The sequence below is a fragment of the Sceloporus occidentalis genome, unplaced genomic scaffold, assembly GCF_023333645.1.
Source record: "Sceloporus occidentalis isolate IW3139 unplaced genomic scaffold, rSceOcc1.0.p SCAF_32, whole genome shotgun sequence".
In the NCBI taxonomy this organism is placed as follows: Eukaryota; Metazoa; Chordata; class Lepidosauria; order Squamata; family Phrynosomatidae; genus Sceloporus; species Sceloporus occidentalis.
Window position 1 is genome coordinate 907,760 of NW_028317012.1, and position 24,412 is coordinate 932,171.

Sequence of the window (24,412 nt, forward strand, 5' to 3'; positions counted from 1 at the left end):
GATCCATTCATTGGAAGTGTGGCACGCAGGTAAGTTGCGTTACTCGCCGTGCAGAAAATTACAGGTTCTAATCTCATTAGAGCATCTGTCTCGGTGTATGTTATGTTTTGTGAGTTTGAGTATAAGTATTTTTTAGGGACGAGCTCATTCGGCCCATCCAGTCTGCCCAACCTCTGAATCCTTTCTTTAGTATCTTGCCTCATTCTATATCTAGCTTAGCCTTATGCCTATCCCATGCTTGCTTAAATGTCTTCACTGTATTAACATCTACCACTTCTGCTGTAAGGTGATTCCATTTATTCACTACCCTTTCTGTAAAGTAGTATTTCCTGATGGGCCCATTGATGTATGGTGAATAGTACACGATGGCAGGATGCTCATGCTATTGGAACAGCACAAAATATATACGTAGAGAAGCATGTTTCCTTGTATAACATTTTGGATGATTTATAATTTACAATACAAGGCAGAAACTCTTCCTGCTACCAACGCCTCTTGTTATACAACCCAGCACCCTGCTTGCTTTTTCCAACGCTTTACTGCATTGTCTGCTTACCTTTAAGTCATCAGTAATTATTACTCTAAATCCCTCTCGTCTGCTGTCACTGGCAGAACAGCATTCCCAATGCTATAGTTTGCCTCACTATTTCTACATCCCAAGTGCATTCGTCCATAATAGATAAACTCAAATTCACCTACTCTGAAGACTTAGATATACGCGCAGCTGCTATAATAATATATATTTACCAGGAATAGAATCACCATTACGCCACAAGACAACTAGACTTTTTGCTGTTTTGCCATGAAACAAGCTATATCTACATATAGTTTGCTATATTTTGTACTATTTACCTCTCCATGGACATAAGATGGCTGCCTGCTCCTGACTCACACCTGTACCTAATTTCCTCAATCAAAAGTCTATTTAAACCGGGCGTTTCTCCAGCCTTCTAGCCAGAACTTTGTGTTGGTCCTGTGGAGCTGATTCTCTGGTCTTGAGCTTGGAGATTGACCGGCAAAGGTTTGTGAATGCTGTGATTTTGAACTGAATACAGCCCTCTAGATCTACCCCCCAGAAGCAGAGATTGTTTCTTTCAGTCACAGAGTGTCTCACAGTCGGGGTATGCATAGTTTTTTTGTACAAGTTTATTGGCGTGTTTGTTACCTAATACTGTGAGTAATTTTTTTCGTTTTACGTAAGTTTTTCAGTAGTTTGGTTACACTTAAATGGTTAACTTCATACTTTTAGATGCTCTTTCGCAGTATACAGGAGCTCTCGTGGGCCATAATCCTGTTAGAAGTGGTTTTCTATATATATATTTTTTATTTGAAATAATGTGTTTGTCAAATATACTTTGACAATGCAGGGTTTGCCCCCTATTAACACAAGCGGGCCCTCCTCACCTGTGTATTAAGTCAAATTATGTTACATACTACTTATACCCTGTCTGGCCATTGTACAGCGCTACTAAATATGATGGTGATATATAAAACAAATATTGGGGCTGGAACTTACCACGTGCAGCAAAAATGGCCTCATGAAGTTTTGGGCTGGTCTCCAATTGTTTCCATGGTTTGTTTTAATCGCCGGCCCCTAACAATGTTTTACTACAAATTGAGGACAAAGAGCCAAATTGTTTTACTGAGTTTATTTCAATCTTTAAAGGGTGAAAACAGAAGAGGGAGCTGGGGCTTTGGCACAGGTGAATGCGTGCCGGCGGTAAGGTATGAACAGGGGGGGTCACGTGGGTGGGCCGAGTGAGCCCCGTAATGTTAAAATGAAATAAATCCTGTATCCTTATTGGTCCCTCGTTAGGAAATCGAATCACAGTCCGGGGTGGAGCTCGTTAAATGGAGTCGTTAAAGCTTTGATAGGGGTGCGGTGATCAGACGTTAATTGGAGTCACGCGGGGGTATAAAGGGTAACTAGAGAACTAATGCAAGTTTCTTGTCCCCGCTCTAGGTTTGCAGATCTGTTTGCTGCTGTTGTGGACATCTTCAGACTCGGTGGACTCCGTCCCAAGGTGAGCGAGGGGATACCACGGGTTAGACTGTAAGCTCTTTGGTCTGCTTTCTCTCCTTTATTTCTGCAGATTCTCCCGATCAAACCATTGTTGCTTCGGCTGCACAATCCTCAATGTTATCACCGCAAGTCTCTGCCAAAAGCACAGGATGTCTTTCCCGATCATCGCTCTTTCACTGCAGATCATCGTCGTCCATGTAAGAGTAGAGTTTAGAGAGAGTCACAAACTTTGGCCCCCACCGTCAAATGAGCATTTCAGCCAATTTAACCCGTCCTGCACCAAATCTGTGCTTGCCTACCCCCCCCCCCCCCCCATAAATGTATTTTGAGTGTGATTTGGGTAATTAAAACATTCTATCTCGTTACACAAGGCCTTTATCCCTTTAACTTTTCAGCTGTGTATGAAGCGGCTTAAGGCGTATGGAGTACGGATTGTATCAGAATTCCAGGATCAGCAGTAGCTCCCACCCATTATCTGCCTGTAATTGTCAATGGTTGGTATTAGTTGGTGAGTGGACCAAAGTCTTAAACTTGTTACATTTTTTATATGTATTTTGTAACATTGTATCCCACAAACTCTTTACTCACGTGGTCTTCGTTGCTGCCGCCTTCTTCGTTGTAATGGAAGATGTTTTTTCTGGTGTCCTCAAGGTCCTGGCTATGCCCAGATCCGTGATAAACTCCTTGGTTTATGGTCTTCCTCTTCTTGCAGTGAGACCACAACAGAATTCCGGCGATCAGCACTGCAAATGGAGACACAAGAATTATCCTCTTGAAGCATGCAAGGTACTGAATATTTTTTATATTTTAATGCTTTTTCTTGATCCATCGTGAACAGGGTTGTTACCAATCTTATCTTGTCCGGATCCACCCTTGGTAGGAATTCCAGCGCTGTATAAACCAATGCCCTTGGGTTAATGAATTACCGATCCCCATAAAGGTGGTGCTGAGCCCCCCTCCCGGGTTACATGGGAGGTAATGAGGGAGACGGTGTGTTAAATTTACCTATGATCGTCAGGAGGCAAATCAAGATGCTATAAAGAGTGCTGAACCAGAGTTCGGGGCTGAAGACGTGACATCCGCTCCCGACATACCCCTCTGCGCAGAGGCAGGTGAATTTGGCTGGCGAGCGTGGCACGTGCCGTGTTTGCATGGGTGGCTGGCACATACCGTGTAGACGCAGTGAGCCTCTGTGCTGTTCTCTGTAAGCAGGTATCCGGGGGCGCACCTGTATACCGTGTAGACGCAGTGAGCCTCTGTGCTGTTCTCTGTAAGCAGGTATCCGGGGGGGGCACCTGTTGAGTTACAGGGAGAGAAGGGTTTAAATCTACCATAACAGCGGAAGATCAGATACATTTTAAGCCAGTAAAACGAAATCATGAAAAGTGTTTCAAAATGTTTTTCTCTTTCATACAGGACAACGATTCTCATTATCCCTCGACACATGGGAGTGGTGGTTTAACAATCGAGTGGCGTGAATGCGGTGTATGGAGTGCAGCTTAACTGGGAATCCTTAGAAAGCACAAGGTAGGACCCCAAAGCTCTAATCTCTCCTGAAGTCTTGTGACCCCAGCATGCGTTGGGTGATACCTGCATTCGTGGCTCATCCATAGATCAAAGCAGACAAAGCTGCGGCTGCAGGGGCTGCTGCTACAGACGTCTGAGATGCAGCCTTCGGTCACTCCTTCCCGGCTTATAACAGACACCAGTGAGGCCGTCGTGTACTCCATGGGCAGGCGGTAGCCGTTCAGTCTCGCGTTCTTTATGCATCCTGATTACACAGAAGGAATTGGAGATCAGCGCATGATGGGACAGTGAGAATTCAGCATCGTATGGTGTATTCCAGGTAATGATGGGCAGGGAGAGTCTTTATACCCCATGGATTTACAGACGGCTTCTAATCTTACGTTCACTAGAAATGCTTTTACAGCTTTATTAAAGCCCATTGTTGCGAAAGCGTAAACGCTTACTATCTGTAACAATTTTTTGTTTGTTTACCTTGATAACCCGATTGGTTGATACTTCCCAGAGTCTCGCATCTCGGAACGACTAATTTCTTTGTAGGTCCCGTGAGCTGCTGTTGTGTCTCTGCTCCCCTCCTCCATTAAAGCGAAGCGTCAACTCATTCTGCATCCTTTCCAAGCCAACTTTGTTCCACTCTCCGAGATTGTAGGAGACTGTTAGAAGCCCATGCCTCACCTTGACAAAACAAACGGTGCCGTTAGATTCCCGGGTCATGCTTAACCATCGGCTGCTGAAGCTCCGCTATGATCTACAGGCTGCTCGCCATTGCTGCGGACCCAGACCACCTAACAGTGGAGCACTCTGGGCTCTCGCAGTGAACGCTGAAATACAATGACCCTAAAGCTGTCCCACCTACCGGCTGCTCTGAATCGGGAGCTTCAGATGTGGACGCGACTCTACCCAACGTGCAGCATGACGCGTGTCAAGGTATGGACTTCATGCTGTGCTTGGTACCTGCAGGTGGATGGATTCGCTCTGGTCCTTAGAAGACAAACGCAGGATGACTGTCGGCGTTGCGTGTTCTTAACGTTGCCTGAAAATGTGTCCGCTGTGGATGGAGAGAATGAGGGAGCAGGTACCGGATGTGGCCTCCAGGATGGAAGAAGTGTGCGCGGACATCTGCAAAAGGATGAGTATATAATGCAGATTACCCTATTCACTATGATACAGAAATGATTGCCCAGCAGAGCACCAGGCGGTGGCAGAGCGTTCAGATGTGATGTACGAAGAGTCCTTTCTGGCAGAGCTTTGGGCACAAACATTCGAATGGATTCTTTGCTCGCACCGCGACTCCCCATTTTCCAATAATCTACACTATACTCTGGGCATTCACAAAGATGTCCCAGTTCAGGTGAGTCTCTTTAATATAACATAAATATTGGCATGAAAAACAGTACTACTTCTAAATGGCTTAATATAAAACACATTTGTATAGTGGGAGACATTCTGATATCAGCGAGGTGGTGGAACCATTAATTCATGTTTGTCTCTCCTTTCTAATGTTCTTGTAGAGTTATTACCGGTGAGTGCATCGGTGTAAGCCAAGCCTGTACCTTTTCCGCTGTCCTGGTGAGCGGGTGGGCAATCACAGCTGGGGGTCACTGACTCAAGGAGAGTCGCAGGGTGCGGGTGATGAGCAAGCTGTACCCTTCCTCGCACAGCCTGGGGAGCTATTAACGGCTTCCAGCAGGGCTACTAGATCATAAACCTGTGTTAAAGGAAACACACACCTGATAAAGAATTATTAGATATCATTCTGCAGGTCATCACAAAGTAGCTCAGATAACTCGGTGGAAAGCTTTGATACGGACCCCGCTACCGGTTGCGTTCTTACGGTTTAGTTACCCTTTGTTACCCTTAGAATGTCTATTGACCCGGCTCCTCGTGCAGTCTGGCTGCATATCTGCGAGTTGTATGTTACTGAATATTGGTAATACACATCACTAATCAAAGAACATTCTAATTTATTCGTGTCTTATAGGAATCATTACCAACCTCTGTCCTACGTGATACCAGCTGGGACTATCCTGCTAACCCACCTGGTCATACCGCGTCCCTCTGCTCAGAGACCCCCAAAGTACCGAAGTTGATTTACCGGATGCATCCACAGCTCCCACGTCCACTACAGAGCAGCCGTCTGCACTAAGAGGTAAGCGATACTCTGCGTGATAAAGTCATTACCTGCTTATTAAGAATGATGTTGCGGAGACAGCCTTTTAAAGGGTTTGTGTGGAAGGAGAATGTGGGAACGAGGAGATGACTGTGTAACGCCTCCGAGCTGCAGAACGGTATCTGGCTCCCAAAACCTGCAGAGAATGGCATGCATATCAGACACAGGTCACGGTAACATGGGGTGTGGGGCTTTACTACTGCAGATAATGTTAAACATGCATAAAAATTATGTCATGACTCTTCAACACTTCCTTTCTCTTCATCCACGCAGATTGCCATCCCAGGGGAGCAGCTGCTAGGCATTAATCCCGGTTTATTGTCTGTGACTGCAGTAAAGTCAGCCCTGATCTCCAGCCCAAGCCGTCCGTGTGCTCCATACCTTCTGTCCTGCATGATGACTCCGTGGACTTCACAACGCGTTCGATGCTCTGTAAGTAGCTTTCCTCCGATCCCCTCTCTCATTTATCAAAGCCGTACGGCAGCGATCCAGAGTCAGGCTGACTCACTGCACCGAAGTTAATGAAGTCAGTAATTCATCTTCCATGACTGCCCGACGTTGACATTTTCCTTTTAAATAAATGTGACTGCATGCGACTCGAATCGTTGTGTATTTGGCGTGACTTGTCTTGGTTATATGTTCCATGTAGAGTTAGCTGAGGGTCAGTTACTTGAGTATAATGCAGCTCTGTGTCTGCTCTTAAAGATTCACCTTCGTTCTACTTCTGTGAGTAAAGGAGAATATTTAAGCTTTCCTGTGGCTGCATTAATTACATGTCTGGCTCACGATGTGATAATTAACTTACTTTATCTTTTATGCGCAGGTCTATCAGATGCCATTCTCAGTCTGTAACGTTCACCTGCTCTGGAAAGCCAAACCTCAGCGGGGTCAGGTCTTGTCTGAAGACGAAAAGGAGCCGGCCCTGTGTAATCTCTTCAGGAATGGAAACAAAACCACATTAACAGCAGTGCAGCTGGACACGGAGCAGACTGTAAGAATGTAATTCAACTGTGCTTATTGTCAATGTAGACTTACTATTGCTTTCACTTCATATTACTCATGACTTCATAATTGTATTTAGAACTCAATGCCTTGTGATTTGTAACTCATTGCACTGCACTTGTGATTCTTTGCATTGTGATTTGCATCTCATTGTACTGTACTTGTGATTCTTTGCTTTGTGACTTGTAACTTATTGCACTGTATTTGTTACTCTGACTTGTTACTCTACTACCTGCGACTTACCTGTCTGTATTGTACTATGTAGACATTCAATAAAAGTGGTTTAGTTCTCTATTTCTTCTCAGTTTGAATCAATTAAAGCACAGAAAGAAACATACAAAATTATCTTCCTTCTAAAGAAGCTCAAAAGGGAAACATATACAATCATAATACAAGGGAGAAAAGGTGCTCTGCCTCTGCTCCCTAGTTGATACTGCTCCACCCTTTCCTGATGCTCACCAACTGCGATGAAGTTCTTACTGTCTCTTGACGCTCCGCTGTGTAGTAATAATCCATCTGTGCTGTCGCTTACGAACTCCAGCAATAGATGGCTGTCCGAGCAGTGGCCGATGGGATGAATCCATGCATAGCCGTTACCGTGAAATGTTCTGAGTCTGCTGGTAGCGTGGCCTAAGGAACGAAGTGAAACAGTGACACCTAGAACAACAAATGGAAATATTTTAGTTTAAGGTAGGCTGTCTGAAGTTGGTGTTGTAAGGGATAAGTCACACGGGAACATGGTCCAGAGAATCTGCCTACCTGTAACCGGTGAGAGTCGACGTGCAAGTCCCACCATTCAGGCAAGGGTTTTGGGGCAGAGAATAACAGTTCTGGTAAAATTGTTTCTGTGCAGGACACGTTTCCGACATGGGGAATTGAGACTAAAGATGCGCTACCTCCATCCACGAGAGGCAGGGATCTGCTGACTGCGCCATGGATTGTGCACCCGCCATCCTGCAAACAGCCCATCCGTGAACAGAAATCAATGGATACTTGAATTCCTTTCCTTCAGAACCGATCGGATCTGTCATTGAGAAGAATACAAAAAAACTCAGTTAAGACGGCACCAAAAACTTATCTAGACACCATCACAGTTCTGTTGCCATTAGGCACCCCAAGACCAGCTCCCTCCCACAACAAATGCAGATAAAGATGATTAAAGCGCACCTCTCTTAGATGTTTACTTTTGTTATAAAGTAAGAAACCCCCCAGCTGTACCCTCAGAGATTCAAAATCAAGAGAATTATTTCCACAAAACTCTGAAAGACAAACCGGATACATCTAGATATCATATCATTAATTTTAAGAGACAGCCGACGTTATTCTTACTCAGCAATAACGCCATAAACACTCTGTCCCTACCTTCTCTCTCTGGGCTGTCAATAAGCTCCGTAAGATCTCGGGTTTGTGGCAGGAGGCGGCTCCGCATACTGAAAATGTCACGTCGGTCGCATTATCCTCTGCATTCACCACACTGAAGATGTGGATACAGCTGCCAGGTCTGCCAGGACGGCCTGGAGCTGGTCACGTCTGCTGACTCCAAACTCATCCTTCTCTATGAATTCCTCTGCTGTAATGCCTAAAATGCGGATTAAAAAGTTGTGACTGAGAAGCAGAGATAGTAACGTATTTACCCAGATAGGAGTGGGGAAGGGAATTGGGGTTACGCACTGAGTAGGACAGGGGTCACATAATGCCAAGAGCGTTCCTGTCCCACCATTTCCTTCTATCCCTATGCAGGGATACTACATCATTTTAATGTCTTTATGGTACAATGTACAGGAGTCCAGGGAAATGGTTACATATATATGTAGCTATGGTGACCTGTACATCACTTCTTCATCTAGTGCAAACTCTATGATGGTCAAACCAGGCAGTCTTCCCATCAAATGTCCCAGCGGAGTCCTACAAGAATCTACATGAGACCCCTCCGCACGACTTATTACTTACTTGTGAGTCTCAGAGACACCGAGCTGTGGAAGGCGTCACTTCCAATCTCTTGTACATAAATTTTGATAGTAGAGAAGGTATTTGGCCACACACCGCCAGAAACCGTAATATTAAGGTTGTGCGTTCCCTGCGGAGGTCTCTCGGTCATTAGGATTGTCCCGTTGTTTTGGTTCAACCAAAAATACCTACAGAAAACAAACTGTCAATGCAATGTTATCTTCCTCAGACACGTCTTCTGTCTCCCTCATACACCAGACACGTTTTCTCTCTCCCTCATACACCAGACACGTCTTCTCTCTCCCTCATACACCACACACGTATTCTCTCTCCGTCATACACCAGACATGTCTTCTCTCTGCCTGATACACCAGACACACTTCTCCTCGCTCCTTCATACACCAGACATGTCTTCTCGCTCCCTCATACACCAGACACGGCTTCTCAGTCCTTCATACACCAGACACGTCTCCTGTCCCCCTCAAACCTCAGACACTTCTTCTTTCCCCCTCATACACCAGACACATCTTCTCCATCCCTTATACAATAGACACGTCATCCCACTCCCTCATACACCAGACACATCTGCTGACTCTCTCATACACCAGACACGTCTTCTCTCATACACCAGACACATCTTCCCTCATACACCAGACACATCTTCCCTCATACACCAGACACATCTTCCCTCATACACCAGACACTTCGTCTCTCTCCCTCATACACCAGACACGTCTTCTCTCTCCCTCATACACCAGACACGTCTTCTCTCTCCCTCATACACCAGACACTTCAACTCTCTCCCTCATATATCAGACATGTCTTCTTGCTCCCTCATATATCAGACATGTATTCTCCCTCTCTTATACAAGAGACACGTCTGCTCATTCCCTCATACACCTGACATGTCGTCTCTCTCCCTCATACACCAGACACGTCTGTTTGTTCCCTCATACACCAGACACATGATCTCTCTTTATCATACAAAAGACGCATCTTATCTCACCCTCATACACCAGACATGTCTTCTTGCTCCCTCATACACCAGACATGTCTGATGAATGATGGAGCAAGAAGACATGTCTGATGTGTGAGGGAGTGAGCTGAAGTATCTGGTGTATGAGCGAAAGAGAAGACGTGTCTGGTTTATGAGGGAGCGAGAAGACGTGTCTGGTTTATGAGGGAGCGAGAAGACGTGTCTGATTTATGAGGGAGCGAGAAGACATGTCTGTTGTATAAGAAAGGGAGAAGACATAGCTGGCGTATGAGGTAGCAAGCAGATGTGTCTGGTGGATGAGAGAGAGAGAAGACATGTCTGGTGTATGAGGGATTGAGAAGACACGTCTGGTGTATGAGGGTGCGACATTACGTGCCTGGTATATGAGGGTGCGACATTACGTGCCTATTGTATAAGAGAGGGAGAAGGCATGTCTGCTGTGTCTGGTGTATGAGGGAGAGAGAAGACGTGTCTGGTGTATGAGGGAGAGAGAAGACGTGTATGAGGGGGAGAGAATATGTGTCTGGTGTATGAGGGAGAGGGAAGACGTGTCTCGTGTATGAGGGAGAGAAAAGACGTGTCTCGTGTATGAGGGAGCGAGATGACGTGTCTGGTGTATGAGGGAGTGATCTGAAGTGTCTGGTGTATAAAGTAGAGAGAAGACATGTCTGGTCTCCCTCTCTTATACAAGAGACACGTCAGCTCACTCCCTCACACACCTGACATGTCGTCTCTCTCCCTCATACACCAGACACGTCTGTTTGTTAACTCAAACACCAGACACATCTTCTCTCATACACCAGACACATCTTCTCTCTTTCTCATACAAAAGACACGTCTTCTCTCACCCTCATACACCAGACATGTCTTCTTGCTTCCTCATACACCAGACATGTCTGATCAGGGCCGGCCCTATAATGGGGCAGACTGGGGCAATTGCCCCAAGCGGCACTTTAGAAGGGGCGGCACTTTGCCGCCCCAAGCGTTTTTTTTTTTGTTTTTTTTTTTGAAGCGGAGGAGAGAGAGAGAGGGGCACCGAGTGGTTTTCGCTTACCCGCTCGGCGCCCCTCTCTCTCCTCTGCGGCGAGTCTCCCTGTTCGGTCCCGGTGCCGGCTTGTAATGCAGAGCGCCGGAAGTGACGTCAATTTCCGGCGCTCAGCATTACAAGCCGGCACCGTGGCAGAGCAGGGAGACTCGCCGCAGGACTGTTTAAAGGTAAGTACCGGGGGGGGGATCGTAGATTATGGCGTCGGCGAAGTTTAAAATGCCGCCCCCCCCGGCGTCGGCAGGGGGGGCGGCGTTTTAAACTTCGCCCCAGGCGGCGTTAAGTCTTCGGCCGGCCCTGTGTCTGATGTATGATGGAGCAAGAAGACATGTCTGATGTATGAGGGAGTGAGCTGAAGTATCTGGTATATGAGGGAGAGAGAAGACGTGTCTGGTGTATGAGGGAGAGAGAAGAAGTGTCTGGTGTATGAGGGAGAGAGAAGACGTGTCTGGTGTATGAGGGAGAGAGAAGACGTGTCTGGTGTATGAGGGAGAGAGAAGACGTGTCTGGTGTATGAGGGAGTGATCTGAAGTGTCTGGTGTATAAAGTAGAGAGAAGACATGTCTGATGTATGAGAGAGGGAGAATTCATGTTTCGTATATCCGACTCCCTCATACACTAGACACGTCTGCTGATTCTCTCATACACCAGACACGTCTTCTCTCATACACCAGACACGTCTTCTCTCATACACCAGACACGTCTTCCCTCATACACCAGACACATCTTCCCTCATACACCAGACACATCTTCTCTCTTCCTCATACACAAGACACGTCTTCTCTCTCCCTCATACACCAGACAGTTCAACTCTCTCCCTCATATATCAGACATGTCTTCTTGCTCCCTCATATTTCAGACATGAATTCTCCCTCTCTTATACAAGAGACACGTCTGCTCACTCCCTCATACACCTGACATGTCGTCTCTCTCCCTCATACACCAGACACGTCTGTTTGTTAACTCATACACCAGACACATCTTCTCTCATACACCAGACACATCTTCTCTCTTTATCATACAAAAGACACGTCTTCTCTCACCTTCATACACCAGACATGTCTTCTTGCTCCCTCATACACCAGACATGTCTGATGTATGATGGATCAAGAAGACATGTCTGATGTATGAGGGAGTGAGCTGAAGTATCTGGTGTATGAGGGAGAGAGAAGACATGTATGGTGGATGAGGGAGAGAAGAGGACGTAACTGGTGTATGAGGGAAGGACAAGACGTGACTGGTGTATGAGGGAGAGAAAAGACGTGTCTGGTGAATGAAGGAGAGAGAAGACATGTCTGGTGTATGAGGGAGAGAGAAGACGTGTCTGGTGTATGAGGGAGTGATCTGAAGTGTCTGGTGTATAAAGTAGAGAGAAGACATGTCTGGTGTATGAGAGAGGGAGAATTCATGTTTCGTATATCCCACTCCCTCATACACTAGACACGTCTGTTGATTCTCTCATACACCAGACACGTCTTCTCTCATACACCAGACACATCTTCCCTCATACACCAGACACATCTTCCCTCATACACCAGACACATCTTCCCTCATACACCAGACACACCTTCCCTCATACACCAGACACACCTTCCCTCATACACCAGAAACATCTTCCCTCCTACACCAGACACTTCGTCTCTCTCCCTCATACACCAGACACGTCTTCTCTCTCCCTCATACACAAGACACGTCTTCTCTCTCCCTCATACACCAGACACTTCAACTCTCTCCCTCATATATCAGACATGTCTTCTTGCTCCCTCATATTTCAGACATGTATTCTCCCTCTCTTATACAAGAGACACGTCTGCTCACTCCCTCATACACCAGACACGTCTGTTTGTTAACTCATACACCAGACACATCTTCTCTCATACACCAGACACATCTTCTCTCATACACCAGACATCCCTTCTCCCTCTCTTATACAACACGTCATCCCACTCCCTCATACACCAGACACATCTGTTCTCTCACTTATACACCAGACAAGTCTTCTCTCTCCCCCTCATACACCAGACACATCTTCTCTCTCCCTCATACAGTAGACATGTCTTCTCCCTCCCTTATACAATAGACTCGTAATCTCGCACCCTCATACATCAGTCACGTAATCTCGCTCCCTCATACACCAGACATCCCTTCTCCCTCTCTTATACAACACGTCATCCCACTCCCTCATACACCAGACACATCTGTTCTCTCACTTATACACCAGACAAGTCTTCTCTCTCTCCCTCATACACCAGACACATCTCCTCCCTCATACACCAGACACGTCTTATCCCTCTCTTATACAACAGACATGTCTTCTCACTCCGTCATACATCAGACACATCTATCTCCCTCATACACCAGACACGTCTACTCAATCCCTCATACACCAGATACTTCAGTTTGCTCTCCTCATACATCAGACATGTCTTCTCTCTCCTTTTTTAGACCAGACACTTCAGTTATCTTCCTCATACACGAGACACATCAGCTCGCTCCCTCATACACCAGACATTTCTTCTCATTCCCTCATACACCAGACATGCCTTCTCCCTCTCTTATACAACAAACACACCTATCCCCCTCATATACCAGACACGTCTTCTCTCTCCCTCATAAAAAAGACACGTCTGCTTGCTCACTCATACACCAGAGTTGTCCCATCCCTTTCATATACAACAGACATGTCATCCCGCTCCCTCATATACCAGACATCTCTTCTCTCCTTCATACACCAGACATGTCGTCTCCCTCTTTTATACACCAGACACCTCAGTTATATCCCTCATACACCAGACACATCTGTTCTCTCCCTCATACACCAGACACATCTGTTCTCTCCCTCATACACCAGACACGACTGCTCACTCCCTCATACACCAGACACGGCTGCTCACTCCCTCATACACCAGACACGACTGCTCACTCCCTCATACACCAGACATGTCTTTTGGCTCCCTCATACACCAGACACATCTGTTCTCTCCCTCATACACCAGACACATCTCTTCTCTCCCTCATACACCAGACACATCTCTTCTCTCCCTCATACACCAGACACATCTCTTCTCTCCCTCATACACCAGACACATCTCTTCTCTCCCTCATACACCAGACATGTCTTCTCCCCCTCATACACCAGACATGTCTTCTCCCTCTCTAATACACCACACGTCTCTTATACAACTGACATGTCCTCTCACTTCGTCATTCATCAGACACATCTATCTCCCTCATACACTAGACACGTCTGCTCAATCCCTCATACACCAGACGTGTCTTCTCCCTCCCTCATACACTAGACATGTCTTCTTGCTCCGTCATACACCAGACATGTCATCCCATTCCCTCATACACCAGAGATGTCTTCTCGCTTCCTCATACACCAGACACATCATCTCTCTCCCTCATACAGCAGACACGTCTTTTCTCTCCCTCATACACCAGACACGTCTTCTCCCTCTCTTATACAACATGTCCTCTCACTCCATCATTTATCAGACACATCTATCTCCCTCATACACCAGACACGTCTGCTCAATCCTTCATACACCAGACTTGTCATCCAGTTCCTTCATACACCTTATAGAACGGCACTAAAGATCGTCCTACCTTAGCAGTGATCCACCTGAATGATCAAAGTCTGACATCTCAAACACTTGTCATGACATAGAGTATTCCAATTTACCTCTGGATTGATGAATAAATATCCATCAACTTCTCTGAGACTTCTTTAAGCAACTGGTCAGCCACCGGCCGACATGGTCAACCTATATCCCATTGCGTGTCAATAGTGAAGTGCATTAATGACCATGAAATGCGTGTGTTATTCGAGCCATGGAACTCACCTGGGTATTTGAGAGACGGCAGAATAGCGTTGTGTATCCCATCTTCATCCAGCACAGAGACCTTCCCAATCTCTGCTGATGACCACCCGGCTGTTTTAAACAAGAAAAAATGGTAAGACATTCATAAGTATGTCTGCATTCGTGACCATCTGCATTTTTAATCATTTGTCCTACATTCTGCTGTCAGGAACTGTACAATATACGATCAGCATGACCTGCCGGAGAATTAACTAGGACTAATTTCCAATACGTCCCTCCTGTTTAGCTCAGTTAAGCATGGAATGAAAATAACTGACAGCCATTAACGTTGGCTAAAGATTATTCATTCACTGTTGCTGCTCACTTTCACTTGGCGGCGTTTCCCAGGAGGGATTTTTGGATGTAAACTCATTGTGCAGATTTAAAGCGACCTAATAAATATCAGCTCTTATATTTTACATGTCATTAGCCTACTTCAAAAATGTAAAAAAATAAATAAAAAATAAGAGTGGGCATGCGCGTCTGTCAACGAGATTAATAATTTTTTCCTTTGTTTCGATCTCTCGTATGCTTAAATTATTCATTCATTTTATGTACATATATAAAATTCATATTTATAAATCTTCTAGCAAAAAATTACGTGTCTAGAAGGACCTTTATCTTATAGCCACCATTCGCCGTGGGTCTCTATAATCAATTTAAAAACAAACATTATTCCTGCCTCTTTATCAAGAGAACGTACGTATAACCAAACTGATGTTCGGGGGGGGGGGGGGGATAGGAAGGGTTATTAAAGACTTGGTGACAAGAAGAAAATAATTAATAGCTACAACACTGGTCACAACAGCAGAGAAGAGACTATTGAGGCTACTCACTTTCCAGGATGTAAACGCTGATGTCTTTGTGAGCTCCTCGGTGCGGGTTATCATTTTGATCACCAATAGTTATGGTTAACGTGCTTGTGGTGGCCCAAGGCGGGTTTCCGCTATCCGTAATTATAACTGGAAGATAAAAAGCCCTCTCTATCTCTCGATCGAAGGGCCTCAGAGTCTCAATAGAGGCCGTGCTGTTTCCGTGGTCAATTAGCATGAATGTTGAAGAATCATTTGGCAAAGTAAAAGTAAACGGGGCTCTGTTCTCTGCAGTATCATGATCCACAGCATACAAAAAATCCGATGTCTCGTTGACATGGACCCTCTGAGGCCAGACTGCGTTTTCCCAAACAATAGGTTTGTACAGAGTAGCCAATGCTGGCCCGTTGTCGTTAACATCCAGAAAGGTCTAGAATGACAGTTGCTCCTCCTGTTTGAACTGGGATACCCCGGTCTGAGGCTACAATGACCAGGTGGTATTGGGAAGTCACCTCCCGGTCTAGGGCTTTCACCACTTTGACAGCCCCACTTTGGTCAACATATAACTGACTGAAGACATCAGACTCCGCGTGAATGCCATAAACAAACTGTCCATTTAATTCTGAGTCGGCGTCAGAAGCTGTGACATTCGTAACGGTAGAGCCCACGGTTATATTTTCCAAGAAAGGGGGCACTTGCAAAACGGATGGAATGAAAACCGGAGCGTGGTCATTGCAGTCCTGTAACTTGATCAGGCAGTGGGAAACTGAAGAAAAATCATAGTCCCGGACCTCGATGGTAAGGTTAAATCTCCGTTCCTGAGGGATCTCATAATCCAGCTTCTTTAGTATACCTAAGAACACAGAGCTATAGGAGTCAGAGTGTGCGTGTGATGAGGTTTCACGTATGAACTCACCTCTCTATTCAGTCCGAGATCCTGGTCAGATGCAGACACCTGGAGCACAAATGTTCCCAATTCAAGGCCTTCTGTAACGGTGGCCTCCTATATGGACGACGTAAAGAATGGCACATTGTCATTCACATCTGCAATATAAACAAGTCCGGCTTCACATTTGCTGTTCTAGCAGCGCAGGCACAGAATTGATATCCGGAGATTCTACCTGTAATGTTAATGTACACCGTAGTGAAGGCAGCCAATGGCACAGCAGCAACGGTCTGAGCTTGGATCTTCAGGATAAAAGTCCTGGTTGTTTCATAATCTAAAGGTTCAGCTACAAGAACGGAGACAGAGCCTTCTTCTCGATTTACCGTCAGGTAGAAACGAACGGGCATGATAGTCTCCGGGACCAATCCTTCCTCTAAATTGTACGTCACACGAGGGTCTCCCAGCAGTGAGGAAGCTTTAACGGTCTGTAGGAATGGCAGAACATTGTGTAATTAACAGTAAATTACAGTAAAAAGAAGCCCTCAACAGCAGGAAGTCCACTCGGAAATGACAGACATTAGAAGGGTGATTAAGGCTCCTTAGTGGTGATGTCTCCATACCCCGTTCCCTCTCACTAGTTTCATATCAGGCCTAACGGGAAGCAGATGTCTAGATGGGTACGATCCCTGGTAGCCAGGCATGAGGGAGAAATCCATATTCAAATGAGATCATACACTAATGGGCGGAATCCTTCTATGACTCCTACCAATGGCTGGAAGCATTGTAAGGTGCCCAACCAATGGCTGGAAGCATTGTACAGTTCCCACCGACGGGTGGAAAAATTCCACTGGTTTCCAGGTCAGAGGTCACGTCATACCACAACAGGCGTATCTCTCATGGTATTTTCCGGAATCCCCAGGTCATATCTTTCTTTTTCCCAGACCGGAGGCTGATTCTGAGCATCTATGATTCGAACGGCTACTTCCACCTGCGTGCTTCTATTTCCTCCGTCCGCGGCCGTGACCTCTAGTGTTTTTAATGATTTCTGATGGGAAAAAAAAGGTTAAGACAAAAAAATTAATTACATTCACTTAAACCTTCTCCATTCAGCAACCTCCCCGACAAAAAAAACAAACCCAAAAATGCTCTCCCAATTGATTTAAAAGCTGTGAGTGATGGTTGAGGAGTTTCATGCACCACTCACATACTCTGGTACTCAGTGTTATTTAGTTGTATGGTACTTTTTCTAGAGGGTTTTTCATTATATCGCCCAACCGATTTCCAATTACAGAGCTACCCAGAAGCACGTATCAAAAAAACAAACAAACAAACAAACGAGAACAAAAAAAGACAGTGGACGATTCCCAGCAAACAGCTGGCATTCTGCAATGGAGAGTCTCATTTAGCGGTAACCTCGGGGACTCACACGGGGGCCTTCCAATCAGTGCCCAGATGTCATCGTCTGGCCGTAGAGACTTGATTTCAGAAAAAGCAAACATGACAGCTTGGCAATGCCTTAAAACTATCCAAAAAGCCCCGTTACGTCCCCGCTTAAAAAGCCACCAGCTGTGTTTGCAAAGCATAAAGTTGAAATATCCAAACACAAAGCTACTCCCTGTCATAAGAGATACATTGTAGTTTGTCCGCATGTACATTAAACTGGTTACTTAATATTAGGAACAAAAGAGAGATACAAGTGCGCCATATCTTATTATTGCATTATATATAGTGGCTTACAATCCTACTATAAGTCATATTGTATAAAGGGATCTGGGGTCAGAAGGTGACCCCGCGATATTTTCATTTAAGAGTACTATCACTTGTTGAAATGTAAGGTTCTCTAAACACGGCATGTAAACGCTTGCTACGTTACCCGAGATATTGGCTGGCGAACATAAAGCCACCCCGTAGAGGTGTTAATGCTGAAGGCCACTGGTTCCTCTCCAGACACGGAGTACGTGATCGTTCCATTCACGCCATAATCGTCATCACTGGCCGCAACGCGGAGGAAGCTGGTTCCCACGGCAGCATCTTCCCTCAGGAAATCTGGGACAAGAATGAAAACATTTGAATTCTATGTTGTCCACTGGGGTCCCAAATACCCCATAGGCGAGCCGGCCAAGCTCTTGTGGACCAGCAGATCTAGGAAGACTCTTAACGCTGAATTCCACTTAAAGCTATAATTAGAATTGCCAGTCACATCGCCTCGGTGCTTTCTTTAACACGTTTCCCACGCAGGAGTCCAGACAACCCTTCAGAGCTTTGATCGGCGGAAGCAGAAAGAGTTCCCCGTCAACAGAAGAACATGATGGGGACTTGGTGCTTGTAGAGATCTCATACTCTACCCACGGAGACTCAATTACATTCGTAGTGGTTGTTCTCAAAGCTGGGGTCGTTGTCATTTTGGTCCTGGATCTGTATGTTGACCTGGCACAGCCCTATGAGAGGCTCGGCCGCCTGGTCTGTGGCTTTGATGGTGACGGGGAACTCTTTCTGCTTCTCCCGATCAAAGCTCTGAAGGGTTGTCAGGACTCCTGCGTGGGAAACGTGTTAGAGAAAGCACGGAGGCGATGTGACTGGCAATTCCTGCTATAACACGTGAAGAACATTTTCTCATAAGCTTTTGAGAAAAAAAGCTTGGCTGATTAACCTGACCTACAAGCATGGTTAAAACCTGCATCACCGAGCCTATCTGACCCACTGGTTTTAACAGAATCAAATGAAGCTCCATGATGTCACCTCTGGCTGTTGACCCTGGGCTAGAAGTGTAGAAGCGTATTCACCAATCCAGCAAAAACCATATTAAAAACCTAGAACACAAATACACCGGGAGGAAAGTGTGTCCTCGGTCACCGTGCCGCAGCCCATCTGTCCATGCAATGTTTAAAGGGCTTTAAGGTATAGGAGGCGGTGGCACCTGTGTCCGGATGGATGCTGAATGCAGGAAGAGAGCCCTCGCGATGAACGATCCCGTACTTCACTTGACCGTTGACGCCAACGTCTGCGTCTTTCGCCTCCACCTGCAGCACAAACGTTCCTGGGGGCTGCTTCTCCAGGACTACGGCATGGTGACGGTACTGGGCACACTGGAAATAATGTTAAATCCACACATTTCTTTTAGGATCTGGCTACATCTTGGAGCCAAGGACAGTTCTAACACGGCTTTAGTTCATTGGCGTTCAGTAAGGGATTATTCTCCTAAGCGGTTTTCTGGAGTTAATGTATGAGGTACCTGATGGAAGACGGGCTTGTTCTGGTTGACGTCATCGACTCTCACGACGACCGTAGTCGTGCTGGTGAGGCTGTGAGAACCCCCCGAAGCGTTGTCATCTGTGGCGGTCACATACAGAACATACTCGGCTCCATGATGCTTTGGAAGCAGGTTAGAACCCAGGCGGATTATTCCTGTTAAATGGTTTGAGGATAAATCAGTCCCATTGTTACAAATCCTTTAAAAATGGCTTTAAAACGTATCACTCTCCAAAGAATCGCGGCGGTTACAGACATGTCATCGTTAATAATAGGTTGAAAAAGAAAAATTGCATGAATTTGTGCAAGCTGAAGAAATACGAAATGAGAAAACCCTGAATGAGAAAAAAGGGTAACAAACGGCCATTACGCAGAGACGTCTGCTCTGTCCGGATCACACGGCTGCAAATTGAAGGAGACTGGAGAGGAGATTATTTGTGAATCCCTCGTTTAATGCACCAGGCTGGAGGGACGCTAACGCCGATCGGCAACAAATTATAGCCCAAGGCCCTGTCTTTGCCTCCGGTCTAACGAGCAAATAGATTTTAGCTTTGACAGTTTTAAAGCTATAAAGTGACGAGGGGGAGAGAGATGGGAGTTTGGAATACTTCGCGGGAAGGTCTCGCAAGACAAAGGAGGCTTTAAAGAATAAAAGTAGGGCAACAATGTATCAGTTACAGAAGGTGCAAGTTTGTGATGGGGGAGAAGAAGGGAGAGAAGAAAGGATTCCGGCAATACACCGAGATGCGTTAATGGACAAAACAAAACAAACTTTGGCCCCTCGAGACGCCTCTCTTTAAACGACCATCTCACGCTCAATAAACTGACTAATGGCCCTGCAATCATTCTGACAATCAGGGCTATACACGGCACCCCGGGTAGAGCGAGTGCAACATACAGGACAACAGAAACGGCATTTCATACGCCTCGCGGAGCGTGTGCACCATTACCCCGGCCTGCGGGGGGCAGTATAGATCACACATTGCTGAACGGGGATGACATTCAGAGTGGCTGTTAATTACCTGACAACACTATCCCTCTTCTAAAATGATCACCTAGCATTGTATTGCCCTCCCCTTTGGAAGCGAAGCTTAGAAAATTGCCCAAAGTTTAACAATTAATCTTTGGGAAAGATTGCCCAAAACTCTCAAGTTTGAATCTGTTTTGCATCCATTACTTCCACGCTGTGAAGGGGAAAGGTTTGCCACCTACATGTCGGCCCTACCCTAACTAAGAAGAGTCTCGTGAGCTGCACCTACGTGGTTTGAGAGAACTCCGGAGCTTCATCGTTCACGTTGGAGACACGGATGCGGGCGGTGGCTGTCCCGGTGTTTGGGTCTTCTCCGTGGTCTATCGCCAGAACCACAAACTCGTAAAGATGGTTGGGCCTCTCGTAATCCAACTCCCGGACGGGGCTGATAACGCCCTCCTCGGAGATGCCAAAATCGGGGCTCAAAGAATAATAGGAAACCTCGCCATTCAAACCGGAGTCGCAGTCGGTGGCTGTCACTGGTTAGAAGCAAACATAACAACAATAAGCATGCGCGGCGCTCTGATACACCATATCATTACACATCAATACAGTTGGCAGCTGAAACAGCCCTATAGTAGGACAATCGTACGGTTTTGGGGATTACGGCTGTAATTGAGTCTGCGGCTGATCGCTCGACGTTCACTTTCTTTATTCCCAGATATCACTGGGTGAAAATTATTTTGAAGCCTTAAAGGGAAAATGACATTTTACCCAATACATTTATACACTTATACACACACATACATACACACGCACGCACACATACATAAATATATATACACACAAACACACACACATACATACATATATATACACACACATACATACATAAATATATATACACACATACATACACACACATACATATACATACACAGACACACACACATACATACATACACACATGTATACACACACATACATACACACAAACAAACATATACATACTCTGAGTATCTCACCGCATGGGTGACATCTTTCAGACTGATGCAGAAAGCTATATTATATTATACTATATATTATACCATATACTATACTATATATTATACTATATAAATATGACAAAGTCTTAAAAAATGAAAGTTTTCCAATCCCAGAACGGAGAAGAGTCAGTCTCGGTTTCTTAACGAATAATAAAATTCTACCTCCTACAGTAATTAACAAATAGATCCTCTTCTCAGCCGCTATCTCCTAATATACCAAGAAGTGAGAGTTATCACCTGAAAAGTGCATTCTATCTCGTGGGGCGTACGGATAGAGAGCTATAAGACCCCCCCACGCCAGCAAGGACTATCACATTAACCTTGTAAGAGAGCGGCTGCCGCAGGCACTGTTTCAGGTACGTTATCCTTGCTATAGATTCGCTGCTGAAATTCTGGCTTGCAGTCGTTAACATCTGTGATTCCAACCGCCACCTGCAAGATATTCAATGAGAAAAATATTCAATCTGCATAACATAGCAACGCATCCAAATGTATATCACGCGCACAAAGACATCTCAAGCCACATAACGTCTCCTGCCGGGGTGCGTTCTCCACAAACGCGTGCGTCAGCGTTGCACGTCCCGGCACACGAGCCGACATCTTTCTGATATTCATAAATTCCACTATTTTATCTTTCATTAACTCCAGACTGATCGCGATCTAGTGCGCAGCGAAGGCTGTGATGTCACCCAGCTGATAACGCATCATTCCCCTTATGAGAGGAGCCAGTCAATACCAACGCACTTAAAACTGATAGAAGCGGGTCTTGCCAGGATCACTCATTATACGTTACCACCCGTGTTGGGAGTTTACGCCAGCACCCACTACTTTACACTGGATAGTGCAGGTAACTCTTGCCAGCTAGCCGATGAAGATTGGGAAGTAATAATTCACATTTATTTTGAGAAAGGTTAAAGTAAGAGGGGCTCCTGGTATTTAACCCTTACAGTCTCCTAACACATTGAGAAGCACATAGAGTTAATACACCCAATGGGTTAATAGACCTATAGAGTTAATACACCCAAAGAGTTAATACACCCAGAGTTAATACACCCAGAGTTAATACACCCAAAGAGTTAATACACCCAAAGAGTTAATACACCCAAAGAGTTAATACACCCAAAGAGTTAATACACCCAAAGAGTTAATACACCCAAAGAGTTAATAACCCAAAGAGTTAATAAATCACTCAGATAAGTGAAGATCACCAGAAAGGAAACCCCGACCCTCATATAACTGCATTACCCCGATACCCCTCACAACGAAATATACATTAACACCCCCACAGCATCACTCCAAGCAGAGAGAGAGGGAAAGGGGGGGAAGAGAGAGACAGCGAGAAGGGAGAAAGGGGGAGACAGAGAGAAAGGGGGAGACAGAGAGAAAGGGGGAAACCAGAGTTCTGAATGGACCCCTTACCGGTGCCGTCCAGCACTCTGAAGAGACAGCGGTGTTTGGTGACGGACTCTCTGTCCAGGGTCCTGAAGGGGGTCACGACGCCGGTCTCCCAGTTCACCCCAATGGGACAGTCCCCAAGGGAGACTGGCTGGAATGTGGAGCCATTGAGTTCTCCAGGTTCCAGGGCGCTCACAGCAGAGCCCGGGACGGCGTCTTCTGCTATGGAGATGGCATACAACGCCTGGGGCACGGGAGTTGCCCTCTTCCGCCTGAAAATGCCCGGAGATGCCTCCTCTTTACTGGGCACCGAAAATGTCTTGGCCCTGGGTCAGATCCGCAGCTGTAGGGGGGCGCTGCGCAGCGGGGGCTGGCCGTGGTCCTGGGCATACACAGTCAGCTTGAGGGGCTTCTTAACGTTGAGAAGGGACCCCACCAGGACCACCTGGCCGGTCTTCGGGACGATGAAGAAGTCGTCGCTGGTGGGCTCGGCGAAGTACACCAGCTCGGCGTTGGTCCCTTGATCCGGATCGTGGGCAGAGACTCTGAACACCACGGACCTCAGCCCCGCCGTCTCATCCAGGCCGATCGTGGAGCGGTTTGCGGGGGCAAACCGGGGACCATTATCATTCTCATCCAACACGTGCACGGTGAGCACGGCCAGCTCGCTGACGGTATGCCCCGGAGAGGAGCACCGCTGGCAGCACAGCCCCAGCCTGAACACATACCGGGAGCTCTCTTCCCTGTCCAGCATCTGGGTGGTCTTCAGAGACAGCTGGGCATACCTGTGGTGGAAATAGACCTCAAACAGAGACCCCCTGTCCCCAAGCAGCTCCAGATGCAGCCGGTGACCTGTTACCCTGGAGCACCAAGGCTGGGGGCTGATCCTGTTCAGGGGGATGTTTAACCCATTCACTTTAGTCCCTATGGGCCAGTTTTCCTGCACCGACCCAGAGAAGACAGGTCTTCTGAGTTTAGGTCCTTCATCAGTCCAGGTGGCCAGAGACACCAGAGCCCACCTGGAAAGGAGGATGCAGAGCAGGCAGCCCCTGAGCTGGGTCCTCATCATCCCCAGCAGGCTAGGAAAAGGGGATTCAATGGAAACGAGAAGATACAAAACCCAGCAACATCTGCGATCCTCCTGGAGCTGAAGGCAGTTTGATGCAGAAAGCCAGAGATTTGGTCAAGTTGGAGGCGTTTAGGGCACCACCTATGGGTGGAGAAGGAGACCTTCAGCCTGCTCTGTGTGTGTGGCAGAGACATCAAGGGGTCTGCTAGGATGTGATGGGAAGGGAGAGGAGGGGGCATTTCAGTTACCAAAACAAGCCTTTGATATACTAAGCGATGCGTGAGACGGGGTACGAAGAACGTTCAGAATTACCGTAGAACAAGGCAAAGAACGGCGGAATTGAGATTCATCCTGTAATTAAATCAGCGAGCTTTCCATTGGGGACAATATACGATGTGTTAACTCTCGGTGTGC

At 46.4% G+C, this 24,412-nt stretch overlaps 1 pseudogene; it reads right to left on the reverse strand.

Annotated features, from left to right (window-relative positions):
- Positions 1-7,312: 7,312 nt before the first annotated feature.
- Positions 7,313-23,995, reverse strand: LOC149298439 (neural-cadherin-like; annotated as a pseudogene).
- Between the last annotated feature and the right edge of the window lie 417 nt (positions 23,996-24,412).